Source organism: Mustelus asterias, chromosome 20, assembly GCF_964213995.1.
Source record: "Mustelus asterias chromosome 20, sMusAst1.hap1.1, whole genome shotgun sequence".
Classification (NCBI taxonomy): Eukaryota; Metazoa; Chordata; class Chondrichthyes; order Carcharhiniformes; family Triakidae; genus Mustelus; species Mustelus asterias.
This window is the reverse complement of record NC_135820.1, coordinates 30671187-30686335: the sequence shown is the minus strand read 5'-3', so window position 1 is coordinate 30686335 and position 15149 is coordinate 30671187.

Here is a 15149-nt window from a genome sequence, read left to right as displayed (position 1 = left end):
AGATAAACTATTTTAATTGATAAATAGCTGGGCTATAAACCATGTGACCGCAGGGACTAGGGTGCATTATTGACCCCTTTAATCACATTTTGATTTTATATTTTAAGTTTCCTTTCCACTTCGTCTTTTGTTTTGGGCGGTTCCCTTTTTTTGTGAGCTGCCCCTTTTAATTTGCCCCCTTGTTAATTTGAGTTAGTTTATTTGGTTGGCCAAAAAGATTGGTAGGATTCAGTTGGGGCCTGTAAATAATTGCTTAAAGTAGATGAGTGACATTTAAGACACTTGCTAAAAGAATACAGCCACAAGATTCCATTGGCTTTGAACAAAATAAACTTTATTATACAAGGTGTAATATCGCATTGGGCAGAGTTGTGGACGGTGGTACCTCCCTGCATCATGTTTCATTTCTTCTTGGTCAAAACTACACAGTACGTCACATGCACTATGTTTCCCAGGAAGCATCATAATGTAACAAGAACAAGCACAGGTGAGCAGGAACGGGTATAAAAAGAGGGGACTTGATCAGAGTCGCTGGCTGAGTGCCTGCAGAGGCAAATGGGCATGGAGGGCAGCTGGCAAACAACCCGAGATGTGGCAGGACTGCAGAGCTTAGATCTGATTCATTGATTGTTAGATTGCTTAGCTCTGCTATTGCAGGAACTAGTCCTGGGATGTAACTTCACCAGGTTAACACTTCACCTTTAGGTATGCCTGGTGCTGCTCCTGGCATGCTCTCTTGCACGCTTCATTGAGCCAGGATTGATCCCTGGTTTGGTGGTAATGGTAGAGTGAGGGATATTTTGGGCCATGAGGTTACAGATTGTGGCTGAGTACAATTCTAGATCTGTTCAAAATCTATCCCAATTACTACGGTGGTAGTTCCACACCACACAATAAAGGGTATCCTCAGTATGAAGATGCAATTTCATTTCCAAAAAGGACTGTGTGGTGGTTGTTCCGACTGATAATGTCATCCAGGCTTGAAACGTAGGCTCCACAAATGCTGTCAGGCCTGCTGAGATTTTCCAGCATTTTCTGTTTTTGTTTCAGATTCCAGCATCCACAGTATTCTGCCTTCATCTTGGAGAAGTAGTGGTTCATCAGCTCAGGTGGGGGTGTTGAGGGGGGGTGGGGGTGCGGGGGGGGGGTGCGGTGGCAGGCATGGTAATTAGCAGGAGGTTCCTTGTCCATGTCTGACCGAAAGTTGAGAGTCAACGTTGAGGACTCCCAGGGACACTCCGTCCTGACTGTATACCACTGTGCCACCACCTCTGCTGGGCCTGTCCTGCCAATAAGACAGGACATACCCAAGGATGGTTGTGCTTGTAACTGGGACATTACCTGTAAGCTATAATTCTGTGGGTATGACTATGTAAGGTTGTTGCTTTATTAACTTGTCGGACAGCTCTCCTAATTTTGGCAGAAACCCTCAGATGTTAGCAAGGAGGGCTTTGCAGTGTCGACAGGGCTCAGTTTACCATTGTGATTCCCAATGCCTAAGTTGATTCCGAGTGGTCCATCCAGTTACATTCCTGATCGACTTGGTAGCAGTTTGATACAACTAAATGGATCTAGGTGTTCTAGCATATGAATCACATTAAGTTATAATGCAACAATAGCAAGTTATTAAAAAGGCAAATGGAATGCTATCCTTTATTGTGAGAGGAATTGAACATAAAAGTAAGGATTGCATGCTTCAGTTGAACAGGGGCATTAGTGAGACCACAGCTTGAATACAGTGTGCAGCATTGGTCTCCTTACTTAAGGAAGCATGTAAATGCTACAGTGTAACAAATAGATTCCTTATAGAGGACTCCAAGTACAGCCTAAAGGATCAAATCTTAGTCGCAACCGGTAGACAGCCATCAACTACCTTAGAATATGTCTTGACAGATTTTGGCACCTTTTTCCAAAACTGGAAGATGAAAGGAATTTTATCATGTGACAGTGGAGCTTCTAAACAGGCCCTGGAGCATCATTAACCACTGTCCTTAGAGAAAATATGAAAGCAGCCTAAAAGTTATCCATGTGTTTACATCAGAGGCTTTAGCCTGTATATCTGATTTACATATGGATATTTGATCAGTTTTTGCCATTACTATATAGAAGAAATTGTGTAGCTGGGACATAAGTTTAAAAGAAATTGACTTGCTTTTAGATAGCATCTTTCATGATCTCAAAATTTGCCAAAGCAATTACCAGCCAATTGCTGCCAAATCAGTCTTCTCTTGATGATTTCCTTTTGAGGTTACTGTAGTCATGTAGAAAATATGGCAGCCAATCTTCACACATTCAGTTCTAAAACAGCAATGTTATAACCAACGTACCCTTCATCTCATAGCCAAGAATGCCACTCCTCCTCGAACATTGTTGAGGGATTTGGCAAAGATAAAGCCTTAATAAAATGTATAGAAGGTCTTCTTGTGAAAACTGAACTTGGCTAAATGAATGATTGTTTGAGATAATTCTTTGATATCATGCAGTTCTGTAGAGAAAGATATATATGAAGAAGCATATTAGAATGGATACTTTCGAATTTGACAGGATTCAGCTAGCAGATCCCATAAACTTAGCACCTATAATGGTGAATTCTCAATCTTGTATTATAAATGTATCAAGTGTAATGATACATTTAATACTTATCATTTACATATGTAATTGTTGATGTTAGTGGTGTTTAATTCCTATGGAAGCCAATAAATGCCTTTGAACTCTTGTAAGGCAGTAATGGCTTTATTAAAAATAACTTCATACTTCATCTTGACTAAAAACATCCATCATGCTTTGAGAGCTGAGGACAGCTTGGTTTCTGCCAAAATTGCTGAACTATAGTGTTCTGTGGTAATTGTGTTCTCCCAGACAGTGCTATCAAATTGAACAATGCCATGGTGCTCAGAAATGAAACATATGTATTCAGACTTTGGGAATTAATGAGTTTTGACTACTTCCAATAAGACACTAACAACTCACAACGGCTGGTGGGCTGAAGACACAAACCTGTTTTGTTGAATGCCAATGCAGCAGAGTCCAGTCGAAGAACTTGAGGATTGAGGATCCATCCCCAACATAGCTTATACCAGTGAAACTTTAACTGTCTCAGAGACAGGAACTTTTGTATTTTGGTGTTGCAACCCACAGAGAGAAGGGGAAGTCACCTTGTCGAGCACCGAAGACTACAATTAATGCGGAGCTGACCATTTGTGGATGATTGGTAGATAGAACCTCCTTGGAACTCCATATTTTGTATGTTCTATCGCTTGACTAGCAGTGTATGTATTGCATTGCTAAAGAACAGTAAAGATTTTTGAAGGTGAACTAAAGCTGTTGAGTGTGACTTCATTAGATCTGGCACTCTGAAGCCTGTTACCATTGACAGAAGTCCTCCAGTTTAATTGGTGGCAGGTGAAGGGGCTCAAGTGAGAAAAATGGCACATTTAGATCTTGGAGGAAAATCTATGGGTGAGTTAGTCATGAAAGATGTTATACACCTTGGGGAGAGGAGGACATGTGTTGTAATCGATGGTGATGGCCAAGTGTACAAGATGGAAATGTAGTCACGATGCCAGTTGTTACCCCAGAATGTTGAAAGCATTTTGGCTTATAAGATCATTGTAACTTCATGTGTGTTCTATCCCATGACGAACAGTGTACTGAATGTCTCGCATTTCTAGAGTAAAACAATTTTTTAATTATTTCTGTAATTCTTGGGTCAGAAATCTGAAACCTATTGACAGTGAGAAACATCTTATGGTACAATTTATAAAGTTACAACTTAAAAACATCAGTTTCCTAAGGCTTTTATCATTCCTGGAACAGAAGAACTGCATACCTGACCATTTCTCATGATCTAGTTGTGCAGACATTACAAACATGCCAAACAAGAGAAGTAGACCATTCAGCCCATCGAACCTACTCTGCCATTTGATAAGAAGATGGTTGGTCTGCCTGTATTTCAAATTCCACATTCCTATCTAACCCCGAAAACCTTTGATTCCCTTGTCTAACAAGAATCAACCGAGCTCGATCTTAAAAATATTTAGTGACCTCACTTCCATCGCCTTCTGAGGGAGAGTTCCAAAGTTGCACAGCCTCCTGAGAGCCATGTTACCATGACAATTACATTTCAAACTGCTTCAGTTGCTGTGAAGCATTTAGAAATGTTCTGAGGTCATCAAAAGTGACCATTTCTCTTATTTTTAAATTTTACTCCATCCTTAAAGTTACAAAGAGTGGACCAGGCAAACCCAAATCCATTCCTTGCTTGCTCTAAAAACATAATTCAAATTCCAAGCTGACAAGATAAGGCTTTGCCCCCCATCTTGTGCTTGATCTGATGCTTGATCTTAGCCGAAAGGCAGAGAGATGCGGCCTGTAAGATATTTGAATTTCAAAAACAAAAGCAACAATTGCTGTGCAAAAGTACAGCAATGTCAGAGCAATAAATTAAATGTAAAAAGAAACTAACCAGCGTAAACACACATGCACGCCCCCCCCCCCCCCCCCCCCCGATTCTGCCATTGCAACTCAACTCTTTGAGCAGGATTTTGAAAACATGGTGCCAGGGCCCCATTGAGGGCCTTGTGGGTCACATGTGGCACACGGGCCGTACTATGGACAAGCCTGGTCTATACATTGCCTGAAATACATAAACCTGAATCATGAAATGGACACCAAGAAACTAAATTTTGGAATAAATTAAGGTTAATGAAGGACTTAAGAAATTCAATACAAGCAGTGTTATTTAGATGAAACAACAGCTGCAGGGCACAAACAAGTATAATGCCCTCTATCCTGCTGCTGGTGATGGCACTAATCAAATCAGTTTTCTTTTGCAAAACTCATTCTCTGCCTTCTGAGTCAGCAACAATCATGGTGTTTCAAATCACATTTGGCTTTTTAATGACCTGCGGCAAATTATTACTTTCTTTAATTGGCAAACTGAACATGAATTCTATAAAGAGGAGATCCAGGTTAGCTGAGAGCAGCATTTCTGAGAAGCAGCAAACACTAATGAATCATGAACAAGGAAAGAGAGAGAGAGAAAACTCATCAGTTGTTCGAGAAAATTCATGACAGGATAATGATTGAACATAGTGCCTGCTGCCTTCATCTTTATGTTGAATATTTTGGTCCGTAACTTCTTCAAAGTGGCAATCTCTGTGGGATTGTCACTCTGAATGAATTTACCCTCGCTGTTATTCCAAAGCTCCTGTCTCACCCAACCTTTCTCACTCAGGTTGGGTGAGACAGGAGCAGCAAATTCCACCCCAGTAGCATCGGCATGGGTAACTGGGGCACAGATAGGTTAGACATGCCCACTTTTAACAGAAGTAAAGATCATCCTCAACACCAGTGCCCCACAAGGCTGTGTTCTCAGTCCCCTACTATCCTCCATATACACCTATGACTGTGTGGCCAAATTCCCCTCCAATTCGATTTTCAAGTTTGCTGACAACACCACCGTAGTGGGTCGGATCTCAAACAATGAAGAGACAGAATACAGGAATGAGACAGAGAATCTGGTGAACTGGTGCAGCAACAATAATCTCTCCCTCAATGTCAACCAAACGAAAGAGATTGTCATTGACTTCAGGAAGTGTAAAGGAGAACATGCCCCTGTCTACATCAATGGGGATGAAGTAGAAAGGATTGAGCGCTTCAAGTTTTTAGGTGTCCAGATCACCAACAACCTGTCCTGGTCCCCTCATGCCGACACTATAGTTAAGAAAGCCCACTAACGCCCCTACTTTCTCAGAAGACTAAGGAAATTTGGCATGTCAGCTACGACTCTCACCAACTTTTACAGATGCACCATAGAAAGCATTCTTTCTGATTGTATCACAGCTTGGTATGGCTCCTGCTCTGCCCAAGACCGCAAGGAACTACAAAAGGTAGTCAATGTAGCCTAATCCATCACGCAAACGAGCCTCCCATCCATTGACTCTGTCTACACTTTCCGCTGCCTAGGCAAAGTAGCCAGGACCCCACGCACCCCAGTCATTTTCTCTTCCACCTTCTTCCGTCGGGAAAAAGATACAAAAGTCTGAGATCACGTAGCAACCAACTCAAGAACAGCTTCTTCTCTGCTGCTGTCAGACTTTTGAATGAACTTACCTTGCATTAAGCTGATCTTTCTCTACACCCTACCTATGACTGTAACACTACATTCTGCACTCTCTTGTTTCCTTTTCTATGAACGGTATGCTTTGTCTATATAGCGAGCAAGAAACAATACTTTTCACCGTATCTTAATACATGTGACAATAATAAATCAAATCAAATCAGTAGCTGCCATAAAGTGGAGCTTTAAAAGGACAGTTTAAAGTGAGCAGGGAAGTTTCAAAGGTAAGTGGTTTATGGGGAGGGGGAGAGCAGAGTGGAGGGACAGGGTGGGCTAGATGCGTGGTGTAGATTAGAGAGTGGGGGGGGGGGGATCCTGAGGAGAAGGGGTGGGGCAAAACAGAGAAAGGATATTCAGATCAGAGAGGTGGGGGGGCGGGGGGGGGGGGGGGGGGTGTGGTACGGGTCAGAGTGGGAGTTTGGAGCCGAGAGGGGGTAGAGATGTGGTGCCATGGTGGGTCACCTAGGGGAATCATGTGTGTGTGTGTGTGGACAGGAACAACAGATGCATAGGCACACCATCAGCTGCAAGTTCCCTTCCAAGTCGCACACCAACTTGACTTGGAACTATATCACTGCGATTTCACTGTTGCTGGGGTTAAAATCCTGGAATTCTCTCCCTAATCGTGTGTATGTAACTATATTATGTGTACAGCAGCAGTTCAAGCAGGCAGCTCACCACCATCTTCTCAAAGGCAATTAGCGATGGACAATCTTGAATGGTTGATTTAAGGTTTAAGTGAAGAGGGTGGTGCGGTGTGGGCCCTATTCATGGTTACTCAATTAGAACTTTCTGGAAAAGCTTGATAGTCTGCGTTGAATAACAAAGGTTTACCTGACCCGTTAACACCCATCTCAACAGTTACTCATTGTCCATTTTAAACAAATAAAGTGAAGTTCCAGTAACTTCCATGCAAGCTCCATGCATGAGTGAAATTATGAATATGACACACCTTTACTGGCCATGATGATAACATCATCAACATCACCAATGGCCATGGTCTCAGATTCCCCTTTCCATGATAGTCAGCATTCCCTTTTCCATGGGAGGGTAACACATGCAGGCACATTTGCCCTCAACCTGTTTCTTGCCGCTATCTGCTGCACCACCTTCTTCTGCTAGAAAAGGGAAGTATGTTGGTAAATGTCTTGCAATCTATTTGGGTGACATGTTTTGAATATCCGCCAGTGTGTGTGCATGAACTGTGCAATGTGGGTGGAAGATTTTCAACAGTTCTAGATGTTTGAATACTAATTGATAGAGATTGTTGATAGTTGGATACTGTGTGCATGGTGAATTGATGAGTGGATGATAATAGAAACGCAGCTGATTGTGTAATTTGAAGACTGAACTCACTCACTTTGACAACTCATGTCAGATTGTTAAACTTCTTCCTGAATTATATTCACATTCTTGAAGCAAAACTCCTAGCACTGACCTTTGTTATTATTTCAACTGTCTTCTGAGCATAAATCCATCGGTCCTGCCTTCCTCACCTGCATGGATACAGGATATCTCTACTTTCATATTTCTTGTATCAATACCTCCAGCGAATTGTTTGAAAACAATTGATTGTATCCTTTTTGCACATGCAGCCATTCCTCAAAGTATAACAGTCCAGATTTACTGTTTAAAAACTTTTTGCAGCAACAATGCACCTCTCCTTTAGGTATAATCTGCCTTTAAATAGTATTAGGCACTAGTATTGTTCCCCTTACTGATACTTGTAGTCAATAAACAGTGCAAGTAACGATTGCTGTGTGTAGCAATCATGCAAAATACAGGCAGGCAGAGACAAAACATTTATCTTCACTGCAAACATAAAGGGCAATGTTTGAAACATGTCCAAACTCTCTGTAGATACTACCTGATAGTGTCTTTTTAGATTTTTTATATTTTGTCTCAGATTTTAGTTTCTGCAGCTTTTCCCTTTTATTTTCCCAGCTGAGAAGATTGCTTCTGATTTGTAGCAATTGGACAGTGTCTATGGATAAGGAAAATACAAATTTGGAGCAGGAGTAGGCCATTCGGCCCCTGAGGCTTGCTCTTCTAGTTGGTCAGTGCTTAGTTGTCCTTGTTCAAAAAGGAATGAAGGCGGTGTCTGTTTTTGTCTGCTTTGCCACTTCAATACTAACTTCCTTCAAAGGTTTTTTAAAAAAAACTTTTGGGCTGACATTTAGTCAAAAGCCAGAGCTGATGCTTTAGATTCAAAAATTTTAATATGGAAGGTCACCTGGTCCCCTGTGACAACTTAACGCCACAAGGAACTTTCTACTATCATCCCATTTTCCTGTTATCTTTCCGTAACTTATAAAGATTGTATTTTTAAAGTATTTGTATTTGATTTGATTTGATTTATTATTGTCACGTTGTGGTGAACCATAGATGGTTAGCACTATGGGTACTTGTACATATGTTACTCTTGTTACTGTTGGGGTTAGGGTTGGGGTGTTCCACCTGTCGGTATTGTTCTGTGGTACACTCCGGTTGGCTCCGCCTTCCTATAGCAGTATAAAGGTCACTGCACTTCCTTGTGACCCTTTAGTCTGGGTTTGTATTGTTAAGCAGTATGCTCTATTCTTGTTGCTAATAAAAGCCTTTATTTCCCGGGTACGATCCAGCCCCCCGAGTGAATTAATCGCGCATCACACGTGTTAGTATATAATGAAAAGTATTGTTTCTTGTCGCTATACAGACAAAGCAGATCTTACATAGAGAAAGAAAGGAGAGAGTGCAGAATGTAGTGTTACAGTTATAGCTAGGATGCAGAGAAAGATCAACTTAATGCGAGGTAAGTCCCTTCAAAAGTCTGATGGCAGCAGCAAAGAAGCTGTTCTTAAGTCGTTGGCACGTGACCTCAGACTTTTGTATCTTTTTCCCAATGGAAGAAGGTGGAAGAGAGTATGTCTGGGGTGTGTGGGGTCCTTAATTATGCTGGCTGCTTTTGTGAGGCAGCAAGAAGTGTAGACAGAGTCAATGGATGGGTGGCTGGTTTGCATAATGGATTGGGCTTCATTCACAATCCTTTGTAGTTTCTTGTGGTCTTGGACAGAGCAGGAGCCATACCAAGCTATGATACAACCAGAAAGAATGCTTTCTATGGTGCATCTGTAGAAGTTGGAGAGAGTTATAGCAGACATGCCAAATTTCCTTAGTCTCTTGAGAAAGTAGAGGCGTTGGTGGGCTTTCTTAACTGTAGTATCCACATGGAGGGACCAGGACAGGTTGTTGGTGTTCAGGACACCCAAAAACTTGAAGCTCTCGACAATTTCTACTTTGTGCCCATTGATGTAGACAATGGCATGTCCTCCACCACCTTTCCTGAAATAGATGACTATCTCCTTCGTTTTGTTGACATTGAGGGAGAGATTATTGTCGTCGCATCATGTATCATTCCTTCTTTAATGTGACCAATCAATTATGGCAATATTCTAATAATTCTATATGAGGATAGTTTTCTCTTTTATGTTCCTCCTTCCATATCTCTGCCCCCTCTTTACTAAATTCAGTGTCCAATGAAAATAGCTTTGATTCTATGCCTGGCAGAAACTTACTCTAAGAAGTAACTATGTGACTGAATAACCCTCCTCCCCGACATATGGTATGAATCAGCCAGTCTCTATAGATGCTTTTTAAAAATTACTTTAGATGCTTTTGGTATCTGTGGGTTGGATTTCGCGGCCCTTTCAGTTGGCGAGATCTTCCAGCCCTGCCGAAGATGACCCCCTGTGGCGGGTTGCCTAGCAGCAGGGCCAACAAGCCACTTACAATGCCGTAGACATCGGCGGGACCAGAAGATCCCACCAAGCTGCCTCCACCATTGGAAAAACATGTGGCAGGGGAGAGGGGAGCAGAAAATATGATTTCAGACTATGGGATGAGCCCCTTTTTGTTATGGGACTTCTGCCCAAGATCACACATTCTGAAAATAAACCCCTCTGCCTCGGCAACTCCTTCTCTTCCTTTATGTGGTAGCTTGACCCTATAAGGGGGTGTCACCTGGGGCCATGTGATCAGGCCGGACCCTATGGATTGTCAAGATGGGAAACTGAGCCAATCAGGAGCGAGGGTGTGTACCCCGAGTTGAGGAGGTTTCGCAGTTGGAGCCGGGGAGGAGAATTGTTCAGTCACATAGTTACTTCGGTCTGAACTTTTGTATATATAGTTATTTATTGTTGGTAGTAAAACCTTTGTTAATTAAAGCCACATTGAGTTGCCCTCGATCTATTGCACTTTAAGATGAGCCTATAATTTTTAAACCAAGATTTTCTCATTCCCCCTAAGATTTCCTGTTCGGTGGGCTCAACATCCATTGTTTTAATTGTGCCTCAATGAGCAAAGTGTTCTGGAACATTCTTCTACATGAAAGGTGAATCAAAGAGATACGTATTTAGACAAAAATGCCTGACTTGTAGCAGAAGAGCAAACACACCAGCTGTGCCTTTCCAGAATACTCTGCTTTTACTGTTATTGAGAAACTTGGAAGCTGTCACTTACCGAGTTGGAGATTTAAACTATCAGGATCTGGGGCATCTTTACAATGAATTACTTTATTCAATCATGGCCAAGCAAAGTGAAATCATACAATTTTCCAAATATGGCCACTGACTTTGTCCTGAATCATTTGAGAATGCAAAACACATAGAATATTTCATTTACAGAAATTAAAGAACAATTCAGCACAAGGACAGGCCCTTTTGGCCCACCAAGCCTGCGCCGATACGCAGTTTCTATCCCCATGTTTGCCTCCCGTTCATGTGTCTATGAAGATACACTTTGAACATTGCTAATGTGTCTGCTTCGACTACCTCCACTGGTAATGCGTTCAAGGCACCGACCATCCTCTGTGAAAAACTTTCTCCTCATGTCTCCCCTAAACTTACCACCTCTCACCTTGAACCTGTGGCCTCTTGTAGTCAACCCTTCCACCCTGGGAAAAGGCCTCTGACTATCCACCCTGGCTATGCCTTCCATAATTTTGTAGACTTCTATCAGGTCGCCACCTCAGCCTCCAATTTTCCAGTGAAAACAATCTGAGTTTATCCAACCTCTCCTCATACCTAAAACCCTTCAGACCAGGCAATATCTTGGTAAACCTTCTTTGCACCCCCTCCAAAGCATCCACATCCTTCTGGTAGTGTGGCAACCAGAACTGCGCGCAATATTCCAAATGCTGCCAAACTAAAGTTTTATACAGCTGTAACATAACTTGCCAACTTTTATACTCAAAAACCTGGCTGATGAAGGCAAGCATGCTGTATGCCTTCTTGACCGCCTTATCCACCTGTGTTGCCACTTTCAGGGTACTGTGTATGTCAATGCTCCAAAAAGGTTTTGCCATTTACTGTTTAATTCACACCTGAATTTGATCTTCCAAAATGCATCACCTTGCATTTGTCCGGATTAAACCCCATTTGCCATTTCTCTGCCCAAGTCTACAATCTGTCTATATCCTGCAGTATTCTTTGACAATCCTTGTCACTATCTGCAACTCCGCCAAAAGAATCACCTTTCTGATTTGCAATGAACTGGTCAGCTATTTTTGCACACAGTTTTTACTGCACTCAGTCACTAACAACTATTAACTCCCGCTCTGGTTCATTTAGTTTCTGTTGTATATTCAATGAGGAAGTTAAAAATAGCGGCTTAGACTTTCCTCGGAAGTGCATCCACCCCCAATTTTAGAGATGGTATTAGTGAAAAGGCAAAATGATCTGGGAAGCTGAATGGAACATAGAAACAGAGAAAACAGTAGCAGGAATGGCCAGTCAGCCCTTCGAGCCAGTTCCATCATTCAGGCAGGTCATAGTTGATCCTCAATCTTAACACCATACTCCCAACATCTCTTGACACAATTAGAGGCTAGGAATCTATCTATCTCCTTCTTAAGTACATTCAGAGACTTGGCCTACTGTGGGAGCGAATTCCATAAGTTCACCCCCCTGATTGAAGACATTCTTCTCATCATAGTCCTAAATTTTCTACCCCATATCCTGAAACTATGACCCCCTTGTTCTAGACACCCCCCACCCCAGCCAGTGGAAACAACATCCCTGCATCCCATCTGTCCAGCCCTGTCAGAATTTTATAAGTTTCAATGAGATCCCATCTCATTTTTCTAAGCTCCAGTACACATAAGCCTACTTGACCCAATCTCTCCTCATACGAATGCCAAATTCTTGCCTGCAGTGCTCTGGAAAACTGACAGCCTTAATTTGGGCCACTTCCAGGTACAGGAACACTGAAGGTAAAGTTACCCTGTGATGCAGCAGGATATAAGTCAGTTCACCAATGCTATCAAGACAGTTAGCAAACCTTATTTTTACCGAGATTTATTACCAGCTAACTTGCCAACTAGGACCAATAAATGTCATGGGTCCAGATATTTCACCAATTCTGCTTGAAATGCAGCTTGCAGCTTTGGAGGCAAGTGTGGCACTGATTTACACTGCTGTTGGTGAGGAGCATTTCAAGAAATAATCTTCCTGTAAATCTATCTGTAATTGCTGAGAATATTTATTAAAGGCTGATATTGTAGTGTTTCCTGTTTGTGAGAATCACAAACAGAGTCTGTGCATCCTACAACTAGACAGAATGCGAGTCAGATTTTTGTGGAGGTGGCCATTTAAAAATGGCGGGTGAGATCCAGGCGCTGAAGTGTCAACTGTGCTTCAGTTCGTAGCACTCCCACCTCTGACTCACGGGGTTCTGGGTTCAAGTCCCGTGCCAAGTCTTGAACATTTAAAATCGAAGCAGACACCTGTACTGAGGGAGCACTGCACTGTCAGAAATGCTATCTTTCAGATTAAATCAAGGTCCCATCTGATTGCTCAGGTGGATTTAAAAGCTCTCACGCCATTATTCTGAAGAAGGGCAGGGCAGTCCCTACTCTCCTGACCAATACCGAATCCTCAATCAACATCATAACTAAAAAAAAATCAGCTGATTTGGTCATTATTTCATTAACCACATTTGTAAATGTTATTGGGGAATAGATGTTAGTCTCTGATCCCAAACAACCAAAACAGAAGCAAAAGAAGTCTCACCCCCATTTCCTGCAGAGTTTTGTTGGTAGGTGTGGTAACTTGAGACCACAATAAAGGTAGTTGAATGCTTTGTTTAAAAGAAGGAACTTCTTTCTATAAATAAATATCAAAGTCCCACAATAACAGTAACTCAGCAAAACAGTAATGACAGTAATAACTATGAAAACAGTCCTTTCTTGCAAAACACTCTCTTGCAGACTGAAAAGCAAGCCCAAAGCCCAAAGATGTTCATCTTAACTGAACCCTTACCATACAATCCACCCTTTGCAACCAGCCCTCAAACCAACTTCCCAATCTGCTTAGTGCATGAACAGAATCAGTTCCAGCACTGACTCTATAATCCAAAGCGCCTGTAACATGACTCATGCCCTTGCTAAATGCTATTCACCAACGTCTATCATGAGCTGGGTGGACACCTTCACCATCTTCATTGCCGTCTCCTCTTAGCCATGTTGACAGCACCTTCCCCAACCTCTTAAAACCCTGGTCCAGGCTATCCCAGGTGTTGTGAACCCACTTCTCCCACAAGCACAAATCAGCGAGCGATGCAGGCTCATTCTATGCTGCCCCCAAGGACAAAGCTCATCAGGTGGCAATGGGAGCATTTGCAAGTCAGCCCATGAAAGTTTGGACATACCTCTCCTATAACATGGGTGAGTGTACAAACCAGCATGAGTCAGCCATTATCCATCCTCACAACGACTTCTGTGTGCTTCTGCCAAAAATTTCACCTGGTCAGAATTCAGCCGGTCATGGAACCACTTGGGGAACTGGATCCATGAACGATGGTATTTCCTTGCTGCACCCACAATGGCTGAAATCTCCTGCCAAGTTCGCTGTGTCACACTAGGAGTGCTGCATGTCTGCAATGCACCTCCTGGTGCTGAATCTTGATGTCCAGCTCATAGAACCGAGTGTCATCCCTCCTGCATCGTCTGCACCTGTCCTCCTCTCTGACGTTCTGGTGTGACAATTAAAAAGAAGCCCATGGACATGTCCAGCTTCTCGTTTGGTTTGGCACAACACATGAGCAGTATCCATTTTCAGGTGTAGGATTCTGATATTTCCACACAGCTTGCCACTGCTAGGGGTTGGTGGTGAGCAGTGGCAATGGAAAGCATGAATGTTGGGTGGCTCGACAATTGTTCCTGCCATGTCAACATGGTATTTGTGTTCCGTAGCGCACATACCCCTGCTGACCTGCTCCCTGAGTCACACCTGTTTGCTCTGACAGGGAGGGTAACAAACAAAGCACCTTTGGTTGCCCAGGCCTGGGTCATTGGTGAAAGGGTAGGAGGAAGATTAAAGGTTCAGTATGCAGCATCCAAATGTCATTCCCCGAAGCACTGTGATACTCTCACTTAATTAGAGTGTCAGAACCTATTGAAGCTGCCAAGATGCTGCCATCTTACTGGCCGGGTATTGGCAAGATTACATTACTGCTTTGTGCTGCTTCTGTAGACGAGGTTAATATAGGCAGCATTGGACTCTATAATTTTCTATGGGAGGGCCATCTCTCCCAATGTAACTAAGTAGTTGGCTAACAATTATAGTTCTTGCTCACCTGACTGAATGATATCAGACCATCCTACAGACCAGCGACACTACAACAGCTTCCTAACTGACAACAGGAACTGCATCCAAGGAGACTCTTTATATTGGGCCTACATACCTGATCCTATTCATGCTCCTCATTATCGGGGCCCAGGCTCTGCTTCCAGGGTGAGCGTCTATATTCCACTTGGTCTCCTAGAGTGGAAATTCCCTGATTCAGGGCACTTCTTGTTAGAATGTAACCGATGGTAACATTGTATCTGTTGTAGTGTGACCAATGGTAACAAACTGTAAGGGTCAGCTGACCCAATAAACTATGTAACCAATGACAAAATGAGGTGAGGATCAGCTGACTCAGTATAAATAAGAACCTGTTGGGAATTGTTAAATTGCTTGGAGAGGCCCAGGGTGAGACCTCAAGTGTTGAA